The sequence below is a fragment of the Pan paniscus genome, chromosome 15 (assembly GCF_029289425.2).
Source record: "Pan paniscus chromosome 15, NHGRI_mPanPan1-v2.0_pri, whole genome shotgun sequence".
Lineage (NCBI taxonomy): Eukaryota > Metazoa > Chordata > Mammalia > Primates > Hominidae > Pan > Pan paniscus.
The window spans coordinates 73021173-73044001 of NC_073264.2; the positions used below are offsets into that span (position 1 = coordinate 73021173).

Consider the following 22829-nt stretch of genomic DNA (forward strand, 5'->3'; position numbering starts at 1 on the left):
TGAAAAACAGCAAGCAGACCAGGTGCGGTGGCTCATGCCTGTAATGCTACCACTTTGGGAGGCTGAGGTGGGCAGATTGCCTGAGCTCAGGAGTTTGAGACCAGCCTGGGCAACATGATGAAACACTATCTCTACTAAAATACAAAAATAATTAGCCAGTTGTGGTGGCGTGCGCCTGGAATCCCAGCTACTTGGGAGGCTGAGGCAGGACAATTGCTTGAACCCAGGAGGCAGAGTTTGCAGTGAGCCGAGATTGTGCCACTGCACTCCAGCCTAGGCAACAGAGCGAGACTCTGTCTTAAAACAAAAACAAAAACAAAACAAAACAAAACAAAAAAACAGCAAGCAGAGAAGAGCTCTCTCTGTGCTTCCCCTTTGCTGCCCAAAGACAGAATATAAATTCTCCTTTACTGGAGACAGCTCCAGGAAAGAAATCTACAAACGAGCCTTGCTCTGTTAGTTAATTTTCATCTGTTTACCTTCCCATAGTTTCCTACCTTTGAAAGCCTAAGACTGCTTCTCTTTGTCCTGTCATTTCTCTACAGATTTATTGTTTTTTGTTTAAGGTACTACATAAGCCAGTGTTCTAAGTCACTGCTTTGAGTCACCTTTCATTGAAGTTTCTCTGGCATTGCTGTGCATTACACACATTAATAAACTTGCTTATTTTTTCCCTTTCTAATCTGTTTTTTGTTTCAGGGGTCTGCCCCTACTACAAACTTATGAGGGTTGAGGAGAAATTACGTTTTTCCCCCAGCAAGTGTTCAAATGAGAAATGGTGAGGACAGCAGCATTGGGTAAAGAGAGAGGGGCAGATTTGAGAAGTATCAAGAAGGAGGTGACTTCGAGGGCGGTGAGGAATGAGAGAGTGTGGGATGTTTAGGAAGATGCCCAAATTTCCAGCTTGGGTGATGGGGTAATGGTGCTATTCTCAGAGTGGAAACTCAAGAGGAAGGATGCAATTTGGGAAAACATGAGATCCCTTTGGAACTAAATTCCTTGAGGTCTGCGTGGACAGTGACAGGGTGTGGATCAATGACACCTGAGTTTTTTTCCCAGCTCTGTTGGTATGATTTTATTTGACTTCCCTCTCTGAGTCTTGTCCTTTTTTCCATAAGGTATATTATTGCCTTTCTTGGCTTGATTTCTGATCTCATAGAGATCTGTGAAAGTGCTTTGTAAATGTCCTCACAAATGTAAATATTTATGTTTACAGGGAAGTGAAGGTGTAAAAAGCAAAGTCAACAGTACATTTAACTTATTAATAGGCAGAGTATGTGCCTTATTTGCATTGTGACAGAGCATCAGGTGGAGATCTCGCTGCAAAATGGCCAATATCACTGCCTGTCTTCTGACCACAGTGGCTTAATTCCTACAGGACTAAAGGGTAACAGTTTGCTACTCAACACCTCGATTCAAGAACCATCACACTTCTTTATTTTTTCTAAACCTTATTAAATTACTTCTTCATTCCCATTTGCCAGGATGGGCAAGACATCCATTTTTAGTCAAAATTGGGATTCCCACTGGGTCACACAAGTATTCTGTTTTTCATAGGGAAAATGAGCAGGGTTTGAAATACGGAGAAATATGTCAGAAATATTACACAGGCACCTCATCCTTGCGTGAACAGGGTAGACTAATTATCCTACCGTAGGCTTAGGCAGATCCTAACACCAGTGAATTCAGATGCAGGTCTTTGAGATTAATTGCCCATAGAACTGAGGGAAAGGTGAGCCTGGGGTACTGATTAATCTGTGCTAGTGTTTAACATCCACTCAGCAGCATTACCATCCAGACCAAAGACTCTACTTGTCAACTGAAGAATCATGAGGTTCATAAATTTGGAGTGAAGAGCTTTATTTCTTATAAAGAATTGCAGCCTGCTGGCTGGCCATCCCACAGCCTGGGAAGCATGGCCTCTGGTGGAAACCGAAAGCAGGCACTGGAGGAAGAGAAGGGTGAGACAGGAATTAATGCTGAACAGGTTGGCTAAGCATATATATTCAACAGATTTTAGGAGGAGCTATGAATATTCATGAAGGGGGCATGCATGTGTAGAAGGTAACCATGCATGTTGCTTACATCCCATATTCACTTTGGGGTGGAGACTTAACATCTAAATGCATTAAAATTAGGTTCTATCCATCAAAAGATGAAATGCAAGACACAAAGCATCCCGTAAGCAGCCTCTGTAAACCTGCCAGAACCAGTCCATGACCAGTGGTCTCTTATATTAGTCTCTTATTAGAAAGAAATGCTGGTAGGTGTTATGTCAAAGTGGCAATGAGAGAAGGAAGTCTGGCAAGACTTTCAAAAGGGCTGGTTTTTGCTGAACTCTGAGGAAAGAGTCTAATCGTGATTAGCAAGGGTGAAGTATATAATGGGGCATATCCAATGTCCTGTCCTGTCCTGGCTAGGAACTCAATTTTTAAGGTTTGTCAGGGGTCCTTTTGACCAAGAGGGGGCCTGTTCAATTGGTTGGGCTTAGGATTTTATTTTTATTTCTCACACTAAAGGATCTATTTTTGGTGACCATCGTGTTCACAATTTGCTGTAGAATCTTATTACTTACAAATGAAGAGTGTTATAGTGTCACTAGGGTGGGGAGACCCAAGATGGAAGGAAAACTCCAAAACTGAAGAAGGAGGAAGGGAGCTGGGGAGGATGGCTGATGGCTGAGTATATATGATGGAGCTCAGGTCTACTGAAAAGTATTGCTGAAACAACTACAACGGGGAAATTTCCCAAATGACCCAGATAGACCACCTGGTACCAGTTGACCAACACTCTCACCCCTTTCTCAGCCTTGTGGTCCCACCACTCCAATTGGACAGAGGACCAGTCTTCTAAACATTCTTTCCTGATAAATAGCTGCAGATCCCAAGTCACTTTGGGTCAGCTTATAGAGACTGCACACAAACTGTCTTTGGTTCTACAGTTCACTTTTTTTTTTTTTTTTTTTTTTTGAGACTGGAGTCTTGCTCTGTCGCCCAGGCTGGAGTGCAGAGGCATGATCTCGGCTCACTGCAAGCTCTGGCTCCCGGGTTCATGCCATTCTCCTGTCTCAGCCTCCCGGGTAGCTGGGACTACAGGTGCCCACCACCACACCCGGCTAATTTTTTGTATGTTTTTTAGTAGAGATGGGGTTTCACTGTGTTAGCCAGGATGGTTTCGATCCCCTGACCTCATGATCCACCTGTCTCGGCCTCCCAAAGTGCTGGGATTACAGGCGTGAGCCACCGTGCCCAGCCTACAGTTCACTTTTTTACATAAAGAGCCAGATTTCACTTCATTTTGATGCTAAAACCCCACCCTGAAGTGAACATTGAATGTATGTTACATATACATTTACCCACTACATATGCACCTGACTTCCCTCATGAACATCCATAGATATCCCCTAAACTTGCTCAATATGTGTAAGGCTGGCCCTGCAAGGCATATGTACTAGCTTCTCCCTCCCTTCTGCAGAGTCTGTACTTTCCATCTTCCCTGGAAGCTGCACTCCCCAGTCTGCGGATTGTTTCTCCTTCTGAAAATAAAGTTTTCTCCTTTCCTTCCTCTGTGGCTCTCACGGTCTTAGGTTAACAGAGGAAAGTGGGCTGGGGATTTGGCTAAGGGAACTGGCTCTCATGTCCAGTAGTCATTCGCCTCCCACATCCTCCTGCCTGGCAGAGCCAGCTCCATGAGAGAGGCTGGAAAGGCCATGTACTTGCTTGAAGAGAGGATGGACATGCAACCCACTCTGTTCTGGCCAATGAGACTTATGAAGGAAGTGAGCTGAGGAACTTGGAACAACTTTTTATTGCTGAAAAAAGGAGACACATGCAAGAAGAAACTCCACACCTCTCTTCCTGCTCTTTGGTCATCCGAGGATCACAGATTTGGAGTCTAATTGGATACAGAGCCTAGAAGTACTTTCCTCCCTGCTTCTTGTTAAGCAAGACAAATAAATATCCTTATTGTTTAAAAGGCTTTTAGTCATGTATTCTGCAATTTGCAGCCAAAAGCTTCCTAATTGGTAATTAAAGTGGATTATCTAATTTACCTGCTAGAACTTAACTGTTAGAACTCATGGTCATCAAAATCCAGTGGAACTGTTAGGAAGCTTTCTGCTGCAAGGAATTCAAGATCCTGACTCCAGCTGGCCCAGTACAGGGAAGTTTATTACGTGATCACAGGAAGCACAGTGTTAGGGCAGGCTTTGGGCATTACATGTGCTGTGCGCCCTGGCTTTGCTTCTCTGAGACTCTCCTGGTCCTCTCTCCCTGGAGGTGGGTTTTGTCCTTGGGCCAGCTGACTGCTAAGTTCTAGGCATCACACCCTAACAAGACCATGTCCAGTGGAAGAAGAGGCATTTTCTATTCCTGTATTTCTTTAGAGAAGTGAGGAAAACTTTTTTGGCCATGGTTCATTTCTTGTTTGCTCCTGAAAACTCAATCTCTGGCAGTGGAAATGAGGTTGCTTTGGTTGTCCTGGGTTACATTTGGAGTAGAATAAATTTGGGGAACCTACACCAATGACCAACTCCAAGTTTCACTTTTCTTATCTTTCCTTTTCCTAGAGATTTTTCATGGACCCTGGTGAGCTTGTTTTCTACCCAGAATCTCTTTAAGAACTAACGGATCTTAATTCTTTCTCATCTCCAGCTTGGCTTTAAGTCTTAACTCATTCGGGTCCCTCCTTGCTGATGAGTATTTCATTTACCAGTAATTCACGATTTACTAGTCGGTTTCCTGTAAAAGAATCAGGCCCCTTTTATTTTGGGTACGGAGTTTCACTCTTGTTGCCCAGGCTGGCAACATTCCTCCCCCGACCCCCAATGTACAAGTAGTGTTTTTTAAAAAAACACTGTGGTACCAACTTCTTTATGGGACCAAAATATAGACATGCACACTATTGTTTTTGTACCTAAAAATGCTTTACTTCTATTTGTTCTTCTGCTTGAGCTTATTTTTGTGCTCACAAAGAAAACAGGCACCACTCCCTTAAGAGTAGATATCTGTAGATTTTTAAATTGATACAGAGTGACATAAGAAATGAATGTGATGAACAGATGTGATGTTCATCTGGAGAAGACTTCAAGATTCAACTCGGGGTGGTGGCTCACACTTGTAATCCCAGCACTTTGGGAGGCCGAGGCAGACAGATCACTTGAGGTCAGGAGTTTGAGACAAGCCTGGCCAGCATGGTGAAACCCCGTGTCTAGTAAACATACAAAAAAAAAAAAAAATTAGCCGGGCATGGTGGCGTGTGCCTGTAGTCCCAGCTACTCAGGAGGCTGAGGCAGGAGAATCGCTTGAACCGGGAGGCAGAGGTTGCAGTGAGGCGAGATCGTGCCGCTGCACTCCAACCTGGGCGACAGAGTCAGACTCCTTGTCAAAAAAAAAAAAAAAAAAAAAAAAAAGAGAGAGAAAGTTCAACTTGGAAGAGAGTAAGTAGAGAACAGAAAGTTGTCTGTCAGGTAAACCTTTCCCCATTTGATGGGAGCCCCACCCTTTCCATTATCCCCCGCAGCTCCTTCACCTGTCTTCCTGTGTAGCAGACGAATTTTGTGCCTTGTTTCTGCTGCTTGTAGTCAGAGAGATGCCTGTGAGTTCCCTGGGTGGATTTCGAGGCTGCAATAGCAATTCTGGCCATTGTTGTATGACTACGCAGCATCCCATTCCTCCCTCCCTCCATCCCAGCGGGACCCAGTAGGGCCTAGTGTCCACTCCACTTTGTACAGCCTATGTCAGTTATGGGAGACTCTCCTCCCACCCCTAGCTTCAGGATCAGATTGTTTAAGTCAATCAGCATGTTCATTTGTGCTGAAGTGATTGGTTCAGTGTTGGTTTGTGTTATGGGCTGAATTTTGGGTCTCCCATGCTCCCTGCAAATTCATAAATTGAAGCTTCAACCCCTAGTACCTCAGAATGTGACTGTGTTTGGAGAGAGGGCCTTTAAAGAGGGAATTAAGTTAGAATGACGTTGTTAGGATGGGCCTTAATCCACTTTGACTGGTGTCCTTATAAGCAGAGGAAATGTGGACACAGAGAAACACCAGGGATGCTCACACGCAGAGGACAGACCACGGGAGGGCACAGCAAGAATGTGGCCGTCTGTAAGCCAAGGAGAGAGGCCTCAAGAGAAACCAACCTGCCCTTGATCTTGGACCTCCACCCTCCAGAACTGTAAGAAAGAAGTGTTATTTAAACCACACAGTCTGTTGTATTTTCTCATGGCAGCCCTAGCAGACTAGCCCAGCATGTGACCAAAATGGTCTAATCAGGATTCTTTTAGCTGCTGTAGCAGACATGTCCCCTCTGCTTTTGTGGTTTGTAGATGTGGAGCTGGGTGCTGCTTATGCCTTGGAAGGCAAAATAGATTGAAAACAAAACAAAAAAGTAGATGGAAAGAGCTGAATCAAACTGGGCCTGGACCTGGCTGGACCTTCCAGCTACTCAGGCCACGAAATCTCTTTAATGTTGATTAAGTTTTCATTAGCAGCAATCTAAAGGCCCCCACTGATGAAATGGCTTATGCTTTGTGTTTACAGGCTGAGGAAGAAGATGCCCTCAAGAAATTTTGGTAAATAGGTCTCTGTGCTTTATAAATCCAGGTTCTTCAAGGGAAATACTTTTTTTTGACCAAGAAAGGGAGGGAAATGAATCCTCTGTGCTTTGAGGATTGAAAAGAAAATTAGCCTGATTTCAAGCATGAATTTGCAGTGTGGATCTGCGGCCTGAGAGACTATAATGCTTTAGGAATTCTCCAGACGCCGAGCCCGACCCCATTCAGAGATGGCACCACTGAGGCATGAGGTCTCTGAGAGGATCAGGCAATTAGGGCAAGCACCCCCAGGGTAAACTTGGCAGGGTGGCCCATGAAGGTACCTGCTGGCTTAATGAGGAGCTGGTCCGTGTCAGGGTCATCATTGTAGGGCAAAGGGTAAAGGACCAGTGGGGTTTGTTAAAATGCAGATTCCCAGAACACATGCCAAAGTCACTGCATCAGGATCCCTGGATGCATGGCCTGGGATATGCATTTCAAGAAGCTGCCCAGCTGATTCCTAGGTGAGGACCATATGACAACCTTAGAGTGTACACAGGGTTAAATTAAGGAAATAGAATTCCCTAGCCAGGCAAGAGAATGGCTGAAAATAGGTGGTAAGCAAGCCAGGGTCAGGGATCCATGAGATTCAGAAACAGGATGCCACAGGTCATCACTTTGGGACTGCACTCATGGGTCAGGCTGCTTTAAGATCCTGGGTGATGGATTTTAAAATAGTCTATAGAGTTAATTACCACATGCTTCTGGTATTAGGACCACCTTTAGTATTGGCAATGATCTTAGATACTTCTTTTAACTCACTGGACTGTCCTGCCCGCTGTGATAGTATGGAGATGTGGGGTGACGGTATATGGGTCACCATATCAGAGCTCCCTAGACCTATGTTGGGATTGCATGGTACACATGACAGACCTCATCACAGAGGCTGCCTGGTGGAGGTCACACACCCTTTTCTGCTGCTGCTGCTGCTGTTAAAAGTATACATAAAGCAGTTGGGTAGGGAAAAGATTTTTACCACAACAATTTACAAATAAAGCCTAAGTAATCAGAGCACGAATTAATCAGACTTCTCTGATGTCAAGCAACAGGAGGTTTGGGGAGATGGGAAGCACCTGGTTTGTCTACCCGTGACCTTGGGAGCTGTCAGGGTTGGTAGAAGTCACAGCTCAGGCTGCAGCCCTGCGTGTGGCCCACCTGCTCCCTCTGTCATCATGTCAGTCTTGACTGCTTTTTAGCTGAAAAAAACAACACAAGTCAAACAATAGCAAAAACTTTGAAAAGTCTCATTAGGAAGAACACAGGGCTGGAACTGGGAGATGTGAGTTCTGTTCCAGGGGTCATCTTTCGGTAGTGTGTCCCTGATCATTTAATGATTCTCCCTGGGCCTATTTTCTTATCTGTAAAATAAGTAGCGGAGACTAACTGCAAATGTTACCAGCTAGGACTTCTTAGCGGTGGGGTTTTCCTGTCAATTGAAGCTTCTCGGCCGGGCGCGGTGGCTCACGCCTGAATCCCACCACTTTGGGAGGCCGAGACGGGCGCATCACGAGGTCAGGAGATCGGGACCATCCTGGCTAACACGGCGAAACCCCGTCTCTACTGAAAATACACACACACAAAAAAAATTAGCCGGGCGTAGTGGCGGGCGCCTGTAGTCCCACCTACTCGGGAGTCTGAGGCAGGAGAATGGCGTGAACCCGGGGGGCGGAGCTTTGCAGTGGGCCGAGATCGTGCCACTGCACTCCAGCCTGGGTGACAGAGCAAGACTCCAGTCTCAAAAAAAAAAAAAAAAAAAAAGCTTCTCAAGTATAAGGCCAACTTGGAGAAACTCTTGAGCTGTATGTTTTTAAAATGGTGGTTCTTAGATTTTTCAGCTTGAGTTTATCTCATTTAAAAAACACTTCTCATAGTTAACCATCATAGTGAAATTAAAGGCTGCATTCACCATTTACAGGCTTGGTTTCACTTGCTACATTAAATCAGTTGCTAAAGCCTGATTCTGTGAAAAGATTATCCAGTGGATTCCTTCTCTTAATTTTGTTTAGTTTTAGAGACCCCTCAAAGAGAATGAAAGTGCGTAGTTTATTGGGATTGGAATTTTACTGCTGAAATTTACTTCATTAATTGAGAGGAAAGAGATGCAAACAGAGATGTAGTTTACAGCAAAATAACTTTGTGTTTCCATTTGAGTTGATACAGTAGTTTAACAAAGCTCTCCTACTTTCTCAGCATAAATATTTATATGTGTATATTTTCTTAAATCTTGATCTTTTTCCATTACGTGAAATAGTCTTCATCCCTGGTATGCAAGTCTGTTAAACAATCTATCGTCCTGAAGTTTAACCCCCTAACAATTTCCTTTGGGATTAGTTTTCAATCTTCATTTTAGTCAATTGTTCTATTTTTTACAGATAATATTATTTTACTGCCTTCTAAGATATACATTAAAAAGAAAAGCAAATATATATGGTAAGCAGGGTGTTGAGTTACAGTGATAAAGTTTTGTTTGAAACACACCTGATAGTACAAACTCTTCTTTATGGTTACAGAAAATTTTTCCTTTTTTTTTTTTTTCCAAGAAAGTGATGCTCCCAACAAAACCATATATGATCTACCCCAGGGCTTGGGTAAACAGAAAAGAGAAAAGAGCTTACTTCCTTTGTGCTCATGTGCCCACAGGGGCTCCGGAAACTCCAAATAAGGAGTCAATTTTGTCATCCACAGCTCCCAACTTCCCCACGGCTTCTGGTAAGGACTCAGCCTCAGAGGTGGAGAAGAGCAGAGGCTGGTTCTCCCTTTGGCTTGTGCATAGTTTTCCACAGTAAGTGCCCGTGGGGGTGAGGGCAGGTCCCCCTACTCTTATTCTTTACAACAGCCTTCCTCTAACTCTAGGGTGTCTGGGGATGACCTTAGTTACCCATAAAGCTAGTTAGAGCACTGATATTTAGCTCCCAGTGACAGCATTTCTGACTTAGCAGATCTCCTCTGGGGATGAGAAAGCTGTATTTTAACCTGTATGTCAACAAGATATAGGGTGTGTGTGTGTGTGTGATGTGTATGTTAAGTCTAATGGACAGATAAATAGGAAGTTAATATTTGAAATTTCCTAGCCAGGAATGCCTATTCCAGAAGTAGTCTGAAAGTCCATAGACACTCCTCTCTAAAGCCTGCACATGTGTGTGCTGGGGGTGGGAGAAGGTTAATATATGCAGCTTCAACTATATCGCTAATCAACACCAGAGGATTTGTTAGTTAGCATAACGCACATTAGAAATAATTTTTTAAGCTGGGCGTGGTGGCTCACACCTGTAAGCCTGGCACTTTGGGAGGCCGAGGAGGGTGGATAACTTGAGGTCAGGAGTTTGAGACCAGCCTGGCCAACATGGTGAAACTCCATCTCTACTAAACATATAAAAATTAGCCAGGTATGGTTGCATGTGCCTGTAATCCCAGATACTCAGGAGTCTGAGGCAGGAGAATCATTTGAACCCAGGAGGTGGAGGTCGCAGTGATCAGAGATCACGCCACTGCATTCCAGCCTGGGTAACAGAGCAAGGCTCTGTCTCAAAAAAAAAAAAAAAAAAGATAAAGAATTTTTTATTGTTGATATGAGTGGTGTTCAAGATATGTAGCTAGGTTAGAAATATTACACAGGCAGCTCACCCTTGCATGAACAGGGTAAACTAATCATCCTACCTTAGATTTAGGCAAATTCTAACACCTGTGAATTCAGACGCAGGTCTTTGAGATTAATTACCCATAGGACTGAGGAAAAGGTGAGCCTGGGGTACTGATTAATCTGCGCTAGTGGTTATCACACCCAAGGCAGCTCAGCAGCTTTATCATCCAGACCAAAGAATCTACTAAAGGCTCTACTTTTGGCCACCTTTGTCTTCACAATTTGCTATAGAATAATCATATCACATATAAAGGAGGAGAGTTGTGTTGTCCCCATTGTGAGGGGAGTCAAGATGGAAGGAAAACCCCACTGAACAAGTCAGCAAGGGAGCTGGTGAAGAGGGCTGATGGTTGAGTGTATATGATGGAGTTGAGGTCTACTGAAGAGAAAGAGGTAGGAAATAAAGACTTTGTCTGAAAAAAGAGGTCAGAATGCAGAGAAATAGAAATTAAAAAAACATTTAGAGTTAATTGAAAAGAACTTAAAACATTTCTGTGAATTCCTTCTTGCATGCGCACGTGCGCGCACACACATACACACAAAGATCAACTTGGGGCAGTTACCCTAAGAATAATAAGTATGTCTGGTTGGGGTATTTTAAATAGTAACTGCCTGCTCATGTGTATATTAAATCTAATGGAAATACTTTTGTCTTACTAGAATGCAGGTTAAATACATCAGTTTCTGGGCAATGATTTTTTAGATATGACCCCAAAAGCACAGGCAACGAAAGCAAAAATAGACAAATGGGATTGCCTCAAAGTAAAAAGCTTCTGCATAGCAAAGGAAACAATTAACAGAGTAAAGAGGCAACCTATGGAATGGGAGAAAATATTTACAATATTTGGCAAATTATCTGTTAAGGGGGTAATATCCACAATATATGTGAAACTCAATAGCAAGAAAATAACTTGATTTTAAAAAAGGGCAAAGGACCTGAGTAGGACATTTCTCAAAAGAAGACATAAAAATAGCCAACTGGTATATGAAAAAATGCTCAACATCACTAATCATCAGAGAAATGCAAACCAAAACCACAATGAGATATCATCTCATGCCTATTAGAATGGCTATCATTGAAAAGACAAAAAATAAGTGTTAGCAAGGATGTGAAGAAAGGGAATTCTTGCACTCTGTTGGTAGTAATATAAATTAGTAAAGCCATTATGAAAAAAGGGGGTTCCCCCAAAGATTAAAAAAAAAGGTTCCCCCAAAGATTAAAAATAGAGCTACCATATTACCCAGCATTCCCACTACTGGATATATAACCAAAGGAAATGGAATTTGTATTTTGAAGAGATAGCTGTGCTCCCATGTTTATTGCAACATCATACACAATAGCCAAGATATGGAATCAACCTACATGTCTACCGATGGATGAATAAAGAAATATACAGTGGAATATTATCCAGCCCTAACAAAGGAGATCCTGTCATTTGTAACACAATGTGGACAATGTGGATGACCCTGGCAGACATTATATTAAATGAAATAAGGCAGACACAGAAAAATACCACATGATCTCACTTATATGCGGGATCTGAAAAAGTCAAACTCAGAGAAGCAGAGAGAAGAATGGTGGTTGCCAGAGGGTGGGGAGATGGGAGAAATGGGAAGACATTGGTTAAAGGATACAAAGTTTCAGTTATGCAGATACAATGGTTTTTTAAAGCATCACTTCCTGATGCCCCAGCTGAATGTCTCATAAGAGGGACTACAAAAGCGATTTTTGATAGGATGGAAGGGCCCATGGGCTTGTATCAGGATATCTGTGTCTGTGTCCATGTGTGTAGTTTAACACATAGTATATGGTTGGCAGATTCTCCCAAGCTTTTTCACCCTGTTTTGCTCTCTGTAGACACTGTCACTGCCACAGGAATTTCTCTTAGTTCTGTGGCTTTAAATCCCACCTATTTTGTATTCCTAGTCCCCATCTCTCCCAAAGCACTGAAATGAATATGCAACCTCCCAACAGGTATGTCAGACCTAACAGGGTTCCAGACCAAGTGCTGTTCTCCAGCAAACATGCTCCATCTTGTTGTTCTTGACTTTGGTCAATGGCAGTATCATTTTCCCAAGTTTTTAAGGTTGGAATCATCTTTGACTCCTCTCTTACTCTCACAATCCTCTTCTAATTCATCAACAAGTTTTATCAGCTAAATGTTATTCCGAACTCGACAGGTTCTCATTACTTTCTCCTCTATCAGTGTAACCCAAGACAAAACACCATCATCCCTCACCATACTGGATTACCACAACAGCCACAATCCTTACTGTCTCTCCCCTGTGGCATATTCTAAACACAGCAGCTAGAATGGGAATAATGCATATGATTGTGTTAGTCTCTTGCTTAAAGACCCCGAACAGCTTTCCCTCACACCGAAAATAACACCCAAAATCTTCATCATGGCCTATGTTAACATCTTACATAACCATAGTACATTTGTCAAAAACTAAGACATTGATACAGGTACAATACAGTTAACTAAACTATAGATTTCATTTAGATATTACTAGTTTTTCTACTAATGCCATTTTTCTGTTCCAGATTCAATCCAGGATAGTACATTGCATTTAGTTATCATATCTCCTTAGTCTCCTTCAGTCTGTGTTAGTTTCTTAGTCTTTTAAAAAATTATTATGTTCTTGACAGTTTTGAACAGTACTGGCCGGGTATTTCGTAGACTGTACCATGCTCTTTTTGTTTGTTTGCCACAGAAGTAAATGTGATGGGAAGACAAAAAACAAAAACAAAACAAAACAAAACAAAAAAAGGAAACTAGATGCTATAGTTCTCAAAACTCCATTTCAGAAAACTCATTGAAAATCTTGCTAGAGTTGAGCTTTTTGGGGTTCCTATGTGAATAAGTTCCTGATCCCAGAATCAGGACATGGCGGGACTAAGGAGAACAGGAGAGCAAGGACTAAAAGCTCAGAAGCCTTTTTCCAAAAGCCCCCAGCATATTTTTCCTTCATTTTTTATTGGTCATAATTTCATATCACGGCCACAGAAATGGAACGGCCATGATTAGCTTAGTCTAATGAAGATCCACTCTAGTGGAGGTGGGATTAGGTGTTCTCTGAGTCATGGCTTCTAGAAGGAGGATAAACCAGCAAAGAAGGTGTGAGTAGAGAATTGTCCAGGATGGGGATGGGAAAGGGAATGGGTGTGGTAGACAACAAACAGTGGCTATTACAGAGTCTATATATTCTGTGCATAGGCAAAGTATGAATGGAGCATGGCCTTCTAGGGGTAGGGCGTGTCAGAAGTATGATAGTTATCAAAAGAAGCCTGGCATGGATTAAAAAATTGTGATAGAGCTGGCATGGTGGTGTACACCTGTAATCCCAGCTACTTGGGTGGCTGAGGTGAGAGGATTGATTGAGCCCAGGAGTTTGAGTCCAGCCTGGGAAACATAGCAAGACCTCATATCTATTTTTTTTTAAGTTGTGATATATCTGTACAGGAAGCACTACTCAGCAATAAAAATGTATGAACTGCTGATACGTGCAACATCATGAGTGAATCTAAAAAGACATCATGTCAAGTAAAAGAAGCCTGACACAAAAGACTGCATACTCTAGGATTCAATTTCCATGACGATCTAGAAAAAGCAAAACCATAGCAACAGAAAACAGATCAGTAGTCACCAGGGGCCAGGGAGGTGATTGGATCCAAAGGGGAATGAGGGAACTTTTGTGGGGGGGTGGGGCATTAAAATGTTCTACGGATTAAAGAGAAAACTACTCCTGGGTCTTGGGAGATGGTGCAAGATGGGACAAAGGACATTGCAGGAAACCTTCATGATCTATGCAGGGAATAGTTCTGTTGTCTTGAGATACAGGGTAATCTGCCGAGGCTTTTGTTTGGGGAAATGGCAGAAATTTCTTCCTATTATTTATTTATTATTCATTCATCCATTCATTTATGTTTTGAGACAGTGCCTTGCTATGTTGCCCAGGCTGGAGTGCAGTGGTGCAATCATGGCTCACTGGAGCCTTAGCCTCCTGGGCTCAAGTGATTCTCCCACCTCAGCCTCCCCAGTAGCTGGGACTACAGGCTTGTGCCACTATGCCCAGCTAATTTTTTAAATTTTTGTAGCGATGGGGTATTGCTATGTTGCCCAGGCTGGTATTTTTGTAATTAATTTTTTTTCCATGTTTAAGGTGTACAGCATGATGCTGTAATATGCATATGTAAAGTATCATTACTACAGTCAAGCAAATTAACATTTTCGTCACTTACCTAGTTACCTTTTTGGTGTGCTTGGTTACAGCACCTAAAATCTACTCTCTTAGCAAATTTCCAGTGCACAAGACAATATTATTAGCTATAGCCCTCATGCTGTACATTAGATTCCTAGACATACTCATCCTACATAACTGCTATTTTGTCCCCTTTGACCTACATCTTCCCATTTCCATGCCCCCCACCTGCCCTTGGTAACCCTGTTATGCTGTCTGTTTCTATGTATTTGACTTTTTAAAGATTCCACATATAAGTGAGATCATGCAATATTTTCCTTTCTATGTGTAGCTTATTTTACTTAGAATAATGTCTTTCAGTTTCATTCATGTAGTAGCAAATGACAGAATCTCCTTTTTTAAGGCTGAATAATATTCCATGTATATGGAATGTACATATCTATATATCTAAATCTACATAATAACAGTTTCTTTATCCATTCATCCACTGATGGGCACTTAAGTTGTTTCCATAACCAGAATATTGTTAACAATGCTTCAATAAACATGGCACTGCAGATATCTCTTCAGCATCACAGATTTTATTTGTTTTCAGTAGATACCCAGTAGTGGGATTGCTGGGTCGTGTGGCAGTTCTATTTTTAATTTTTAAGGGAACCTTCACACGTTTTCCATAATGGCTCTACCAGTTTACATTCCTACCAACAGTGTACCCTTTTTTCCACCTCCTTGCCAACACTTGTTATGTTTTGTCTTTTTTTATGATAGCTATTCTAATAGGCAGGAGGTGACATTCATTGTGGCTTTGGTTTGCATTTCTCTGATGATTTAATGATGTTCAACATTCTTTTCATATATGGGTTGGCCATTTTTATGTCTTTTAAAAAGACGTCCATTCAAGTTCTTTGCTCATTTTCTAATCAGATTGTTTTCTTGCTATTGAATTGAGTTCCTAATGTATTTTGAATATTAACCCCTTATTAGACATAAGGTTTGCAGATATTTCCTCCCATTCTGTAGGTTGCCTCTTCACCCTGCTGATTGTTTCCTTTGCTTTACAGAAGCCTTTTAGTTTGATGTAGTTCCACTTGTTTATTTTTGCCTTTGTTGCCTGAGCCTTTGGTATAGCATCCAACAAACTTATTGCTCAGGCCAATGTCAAGGAGCTTTCCCCCTCTGTTTTCTTCTATGAGTTTTACAGTTTCTGGTCTATGTTTAGGTCTTTAATCCATTTTGAGTTGACTTTTGTCTATAGTGTAAGATAAGGGTCCAATTTCATTCTTTTCCCTGTGGATATCCAGTTTTCCCAGTACCATTTATTTAAGAGATTCTCCTTTTCCCAATGCATTTTCTTGGTGCCTTTGTCAAAAATTAGATGACTTCATATTATACTATATTATATTATATTATATTATTAGGTTTATTTCCGGGCTTCCTCTTCTGTTCCATTGGTCTTTTTGTCTGTTTTTGTGCCAGTACCACACTGTCTTGATTACTATAGCTTACAAAATCACATAAAAATCAATTGCATTTCATTATACCAATGATGATCTATCAAAAATAAATTAATAAAACAATCCCATTTATGATAGCACCAAAAAGAATAAAATGCTTACAAATAAATTTAACCAAGGTGGTAAAAGATCTGTACATAGAAAACTATAAAGCATTGATAAAAATAAATTGAAGAAGACACAAATAAATGGAAAGATATCTCACGTTCATGATTTAGAAACATTAATACTGTCAAAATGTATATGCTACCCAAAGTGATATACAGATTCAGCACGACCACTATCAAAATTCCAATGGTATTTTTCACAGAAATAGAAAAACACAATTTAAAAACTCATACGGAAGCACAAAGATTCTAAATAGCCAAAGCAATCTTGAAGAAGAAAAGCAAAGTTGGAGGCATACTGATTTCAAATTATCTTACAAATTTCATTTCTATGTTCTTTAGAATATCAATGAAGAGGCTGGGCACAGTGGCCCATGCCTGTAATCACAGCACTTTGGGAGACTGAGGTGGGCAGAACACCTGAGGTCAGGGGTTTTAGACCAGCCTGGCCAACATGGCAAAACCCTGGCTCTACTAAAAATACAAAAATTAGCTAGATGTGGTGGTGCATGCCTGTAATCCCAGCTGCTTGGGAGGCTGAGGCAGGAGAATCGCTTGAACCCAGGAGGCAGAGGTTGCAGTGAGCCAAGATAGCGCCATTGCACTCCAGGCTGGGTGACAGAGTGAGACTCTGTCTCAGAAAAAAAAAAAGAAAAGAAGAGTATCAATGAAGAGTTGGAAAATACAGGACTTGTAAGAGGGTTGACAATACCATGTGAGTTGAACTCTGGTTCTTAAATACCAGCAAAAGGACTTAAATTAATTAGAATATAGTTCTCCTTAATAAAAAGGCTTTCTCTTGTTTTACAGGGTGTTATGCATTCAATTTTAGTGTCCTCAGCTTTTTGGGTTACCTGTGGTCATATATGACTAGGACTTTTGATAGGGTTTCAATGGACACATATTGACTCTACAAAGGATCCTTCTTATTGAAGTATATTCTCTGCCTATTTACCATGGTCCTAACCAAACATGCCTGTCACTGATTCTAATCAACTGTGGAAATCCCAGCATCTAGCAGGAAGGGGACAGAGTGGGATATTTTTGGTCAAGGAGACCTGTCCTCTTTTCAAGTCATATTACATGTGTACCTGCCTATTCTGTGATAATTCTGACTACAAGCTTTGGGAAGGCAGTGGATGAGAGTGTGTAGGAGATGTCTAGGTAAAGAAGCTCAGTCCAAACAATTGGCATGAACAGCAGCCCATGGTTATTTGGGGCCTGGTGTAGGTTTTTAAAAACTTGTTATTGTTGATGTAGATTTTATCCCATTTGTATTGGCTGTACATATACACATCCCTGCATTCTGATTATTAAGCATGGGACTTTGTAAATATGCATTGCACTCTGACATAACATTATTTCCAAGTCTGAAAACTTAACTATTCCAGCACTGTGATATAAACACATTCATTCTCAGACACATGGTTTTCAAAACTGTAGATCAAGTGCTAACACTGGAAACAGAAAAAATCCACTTCACCTTGCGAAGAGAAAAAAAAATCCACTTCACACTGTAATCAATTTGCTTGCCATACTGTCTCCTTGAGATGGGGATTATGCAATTAGTGGTAACAGAAATGCTGGGTATTCTATGAAGGAAGGGCCCCACAGGCTGTGATTCGCAAATTCTTGTTCAAAAGTAGATGCCCCGGTTCCATCATTAGAAATCGTGACTTATCAGGTCTGAGATGAAGTTCAAGAATCCTTTTTTTTAAAACCTCAGAAATGATTACCATCTATTTAAGAAACAGATCCAATTTTGTTTATTTTTAATTTTTTAGAGACAGGATCTTACTATGTTGCCCAGGCTGGATTCAAACTCCTGGACTCAAGCAATCCTCCTGCCTCAGCTTTCTGAGTTAGCGGGGATCGTAGGTGTGTGCCACTGCACCTGGTTGTTCAAGACTCTTTATTGCTAAGTTTTAATAAGTACCCCAGGTGTTACTAATTCTGTGCCCTTTGAGCCATTCTCTGAAAGAACCAATTTCTAACATGTCTAATCAGGCATTTATTTTCTTTCAGGACTTAACATGAAGCAAAAGTGACCTGGAATCTTTTCTCCTTTTATTGCAAAAATGCAAAGAGTCTTTAGCTCTCAGAAAAAGACTACACTTAAGAGTGAAAATAAGAAAATGTGGGAGTTTGAGGAAAAGTATCATCAGCTGTCAAATGTCATGAATGCGCAGTCTTGGTCAATGGGCCACATGACCCAAAACTCATTATCCTCCCCAAAGCCACCACTATCAATACATGCACCAAATGCATTGACACAATAGTTTTCTACCTTGGCCTGTCAATGAAGTTATTGAAACTAAATTGCCAACTCATTTCCATTCTTCTGTTCAATTTATCACCCATTTTGAGAGCTACACCACAATCAATTCTATTACACACTTTCCTGCAACTCCTCACTTGATAATGAAGTAATCAAAAGAATCAGGGTTTTACCTATAAATATTATTTCACTTGATACTTTAGATGAATTTCAGGATCCTTGCATGCAGTGTGCCCTTAATAAGTAATTGCTGAATGAATGAACAAAGTATTGGGCTGAATCACATTATTGTATATATTCACAAAGTAATAGATCAAATCATATTTTTAGTACAGGCAGTCATGAATTGATTCTTAAAATACACCCATGGTGATCATTTTATAAAAGGGAAGACAATTTTTTTAATTTGGTAAGAACACTTATACTTTAATGTATGTTTTTTAACCTTTCATTTTGAACTAATGTTATAATAAATTACAAAAGCTACAAAAATAATTCAAAGAGCTCCCTTACCATCTTCTGAGGGTAAGTTGCAGATGTGATGCCCCTTTACCACTTCATATTTCAGTTTCTCCTTCCTAAAAACAAGAACACTCTACTACCTACCTTGAGTACAACATCAGGAAAATAACAATGATCCATTTTAATCCATTGAATTCACAGAATCCACTGATTGTGCCACAAAAGTCATTTATAGGTTTTGGATCCCATTCAAGATCACATGCTGCATTTAATTGTCTCATCTCTTTAGCATCCTTCAATCTGAAACCATCTTTACTATCATAGTCTTGACATTTTTAAAGAATACAGGCCAGTTACTTGATTTTTCTTTCAATTTGCATTTGTCTGATGTTGTATCCTAACTTACATATTTATGCATAAGAAGTGACACTACATTCTCAGCATATCATATCAGGATGCTGCACAAGGCTGATTTGTCCCATCACTGGTTTTCATTTATGTAAAATTTTACCAGTCGATTAAGATGATATCTCCCAAGTATTACAGCTGCATGTTAATAAGTATGCTGTACTTATTAATAATTAATGATGTATTAATGAACATTTTTAGAGATATGCTTTGAGACTATGTAAATATCCTGTTCCTCATCAAACTTTTACCCACCAATTTTAGCATTTATTGATGATTCTGGCCTGAATCAATTATTAAGATGGTGGTTGCCAAATGGTGGTTTTCTAATTCTATCTTTTCTTCTTCACTTATTAGTCACATTCTACTATAGAGTTCCCTTCTCTGTTTCTATCAGCATGGACTCATGGACTCTTATTTTACTCAAAGGGTTAAATTTGTCATTAACTATTTTACTCCTTAAATTGTTCAAGATTTGGCCAACAGGAACCCCTTCGAGCTGACTTCTGTATTCTTTTGGCATGTCTCCATAATTCTTTAAGTATTTTCTCATTTCCTTGCACAACAAATTATTCTAGTTTCATCCACTATACCAAGGAACCGTGGTTCCTTTCGGTGGAGGATGGTATTAAGAAACTAAGGTCTGAGTGTTAGGTGTGTTCATTGCTACTGGGGTGCCATTGCTTTTAGGCCTTCTCAGTCGACAAACCTAGGAAATATATCACCATATACACACACATATACATTTATATTTTTCTGTCTATCTATCTATAATCTCTTTGGATCCAAAATCATTTTACACCTTCATCTCCAACTTCAAGCCACATAACTAGATCTCTTGCCTTTCTGTATTGGTAATTCCCTTCTCCAGCAGTGAGATGACTGGCTCCAATTTTCTTAATGTATTTACTTCTTTGCTCAATTCCCTAGCACATAAACCAATCTCTTGGCCATGTCAGCAAAAAATGTGTCCTGTCTCTATTACATACATATATATATAAAATACCCCCCACATATATACACATACATATGAAATCAGATATTTTATGTATAAGAAACCATACTACATAGATATAGCAGGAATCCCATATAATACACAAAATGTATCAATATGAAAATACATATCTAATTCCTATAAATATCTGATTTCACATTTTTTTTAAAAAGAGAAGTACACGGTAAGGCTTTCTTCTGATGAGCCTGGAGCCTGCTGTTCATACTTCCACAGTATTATTCCTTCATGCTGTACTTGGCCCTCAAGGAGCTGCTAGCCTCAGAAATGCAGAGTTCCCACTGGGTGTGGTGGCTCAAGTCTGTAATCCCAGCACTTTGGGTGGCCAAGGCGGGTGGATCATCTGAGGTCAGGAATTTGAGACCAGCTTGGCCAACATGGTGAAACCCCATCTCTACTGAAAACACACAAAAAATTAGCTGGCAGGCACCTGTAATCCCAGCTACTTGGGAGGCTGAGGCAGGAGAATCGCTTGAACCTGGGAGGCGGAGGTTGCAGTGAGCCAAGATTGCACCACCACACTCCAGCCTGGGCAACAAGAAGGAAACTACATCTCAAAAAAAAAAAAAAAAAAAAAAAAAGCAGAGCTCCTCAAAGCGGAAGTTTCCCTAGTCACTACCTTTCGCTCCATGCACAGCCTATTCTTTAACTGTGACAAACAGCCACAGCCAGCTCCACAACCGGCTTGAGCCAAGTATTGAGGCTGAGGAAGGAAAGATTTTTATATTTCAGCTTCAATAAACAACTGGGACATCCGTTACAATTCTATTTTCCTCACTAGGCTGGGTATGGTTTCTCTTGGGTGCAGGTTTCCCCCCACCCCCCGCCTTTCTGTAGCTCCTCTTGTGTACTAAGCCTAACATAACACACATGTCTGCTTGTGTGTTATCCCATTCGACGCGAAGGCTTCAGGGCAGAGACTGCTTCCTTTATTATCCATTTCTAATGTTAGAAGAGGGTCTAACACAGAGCAGGTGCTATTTGTCTATTGAAGGAAAGAATGAATACATCCATTAATCAATGTAGAATGGCGGGAAAAGACACAATTTGGGAAGGAGACTTTACTCTTTAACTTCTGGACCCATGTGAATGAGGAGTCCAGGTCATCCATCGTTAAAGGCATTTAGGTATTTTATTTCAAGTATTTTTCCCCTTTTCTGGTGACATACTACAATTCAGGACTAAATCTCAAATTTATTCTTGATATTGCTAGCATTGATATTGCACACAAATCCCACGGTTACCGTCCAGCACTAATGATCTTGTCCTATTTCCACCTGCAGCTTCTTGCATCTAAGTACACATCGCATTTCAAAACTCCCACGTTAAAGAAAGGCATCAGTTCAAGTTACTTTCTCATTTTCTGTCTTCGACTTTTTTCTGCTTCCCCCAAGAATATCTGAGAGTTACTTTTCTCGAAAGTTCTTTTGTAGTGTTCCAGATAGGAATCATCCTGTAATATTCCAAATGCAGCGTGTGGTGTGCACGTTGAATACATAAAAATGACGAGGTTAGGAACAATATCGCTGACGATCGCGGTGTCCCGTTTTAATTTAGAGGGCGCCAGCAACACGTCAGTGAGGGAGATTCAGAAGCCGCCGGGCACCTCACCCCGGGCCGGGAATCCCTAAGAGAACCTTGACGCCGCTGAAGTTTCCGGACCGGGCCAGTCTGGAATTGACGAAAGCAGCCTCCGCCCGGTCGAGCCAGTCTCTCGGTTTTCTCGGCGGCTTCTTGAGGATGAGGAATTTCTAGGTTTTCTCCTCCTCGGGCAAATCACGGTCTGCGCCTTCTGCGGGTCTGGGAACAGGTGAGCCGTGCGGCGGCGCCCTCGGGACGCGCTCAGGTGCCGGTCCCCGCCCGCCGGCCCCTCCCTGCAGCACGCGGTCCGGGCCCAGGTGCCGGGGCCCAGGTGCGCGGGGCACGGGGCTGCAGCTCCGCTCGGCATCCGACAGCGGGCGCCGCTGCAGCAGCTCGCGGGCCGCGGAGCTGAACGGCTTCGCGACTTGGGGCAGCTCCTCGCGCTCGGCCCTGCTCGGCGGCGAGAACTCCGCCTGGGCGCCGCGTTCCTACAGCCGCCGGAGCCGCCAGGCGCCGAGGGAACGGACAGACCTCCGCGCACCCTTGCCGACCGGGGCGGGCAGAGGCGGGCAAGCGGCGAACGCCTGGGAGCGCGGAGAGCCAGGCCAGCCCGGAGCGCGCCGGGGACACCCTGTGCGCCCCGCGTCCTGGCACCATGCGACCCGCCGCGCGTCCTCGCGGGCCCGGGGCTTCATTCTCCGCTCGCTGAGCCCCTGCGCTCGCCACCACGGAAACTCGGAAAGAGGAGGCGAGGCTGTGGGGAGCGGCGCGGAGACCGACTAGACTTCCCCTCCGCCCCCAAGAGGCTGCCGGTCCCCGGTTCCCTGGGCTTCTCCAGCTTTATCATGAACCTGGCGCAAGGTTGGCTTTAGGAGAAATTCTGGAGCCAGAGGGAGAGTCAAGGCAATTCTTTGGTTGCTAAGGTAATTGTAGTTGTGATAGAAAATGGGCAAGAAACAAATGGGGGAAAAACATGGTTTAAAACAGTATCCTCCCTCCCCACCCCATTAATATGTGTTGATTTCAT

General features: G+C 42.1%; 1 protein-coding gene across 7 annotated transcripts in view; it reads left to right on the forward strand.

Annotated features, from left to right (window-relative positions):
- The first annotated feature begins 21206 nt into the window (after window positions 1-21206).
- RGS6 (regulator of G protein signaling 6) overlaps window positions 21207-22829 on the forward strand; it is a 635028-nt gene continuing 633405 nt past the window's right edge. For 5 of the 7 annotated variants that reach the window (XM_057299741.1, XM_057299745.1, XM_057299748.1 and 2 more), the window contains exon 1: window positions 22213-22725. The gene's annotated coding sequence lies outside the window, so the exon portion shown is untranslated. Of the gene's footprint in view, window positions 22032-22212; window positions 22726-22829 lie in introns of those variants that run through there. The other 2 variants (XM_057299740.2, XM_057299747.2) reach the window with 2 other exon arrangements.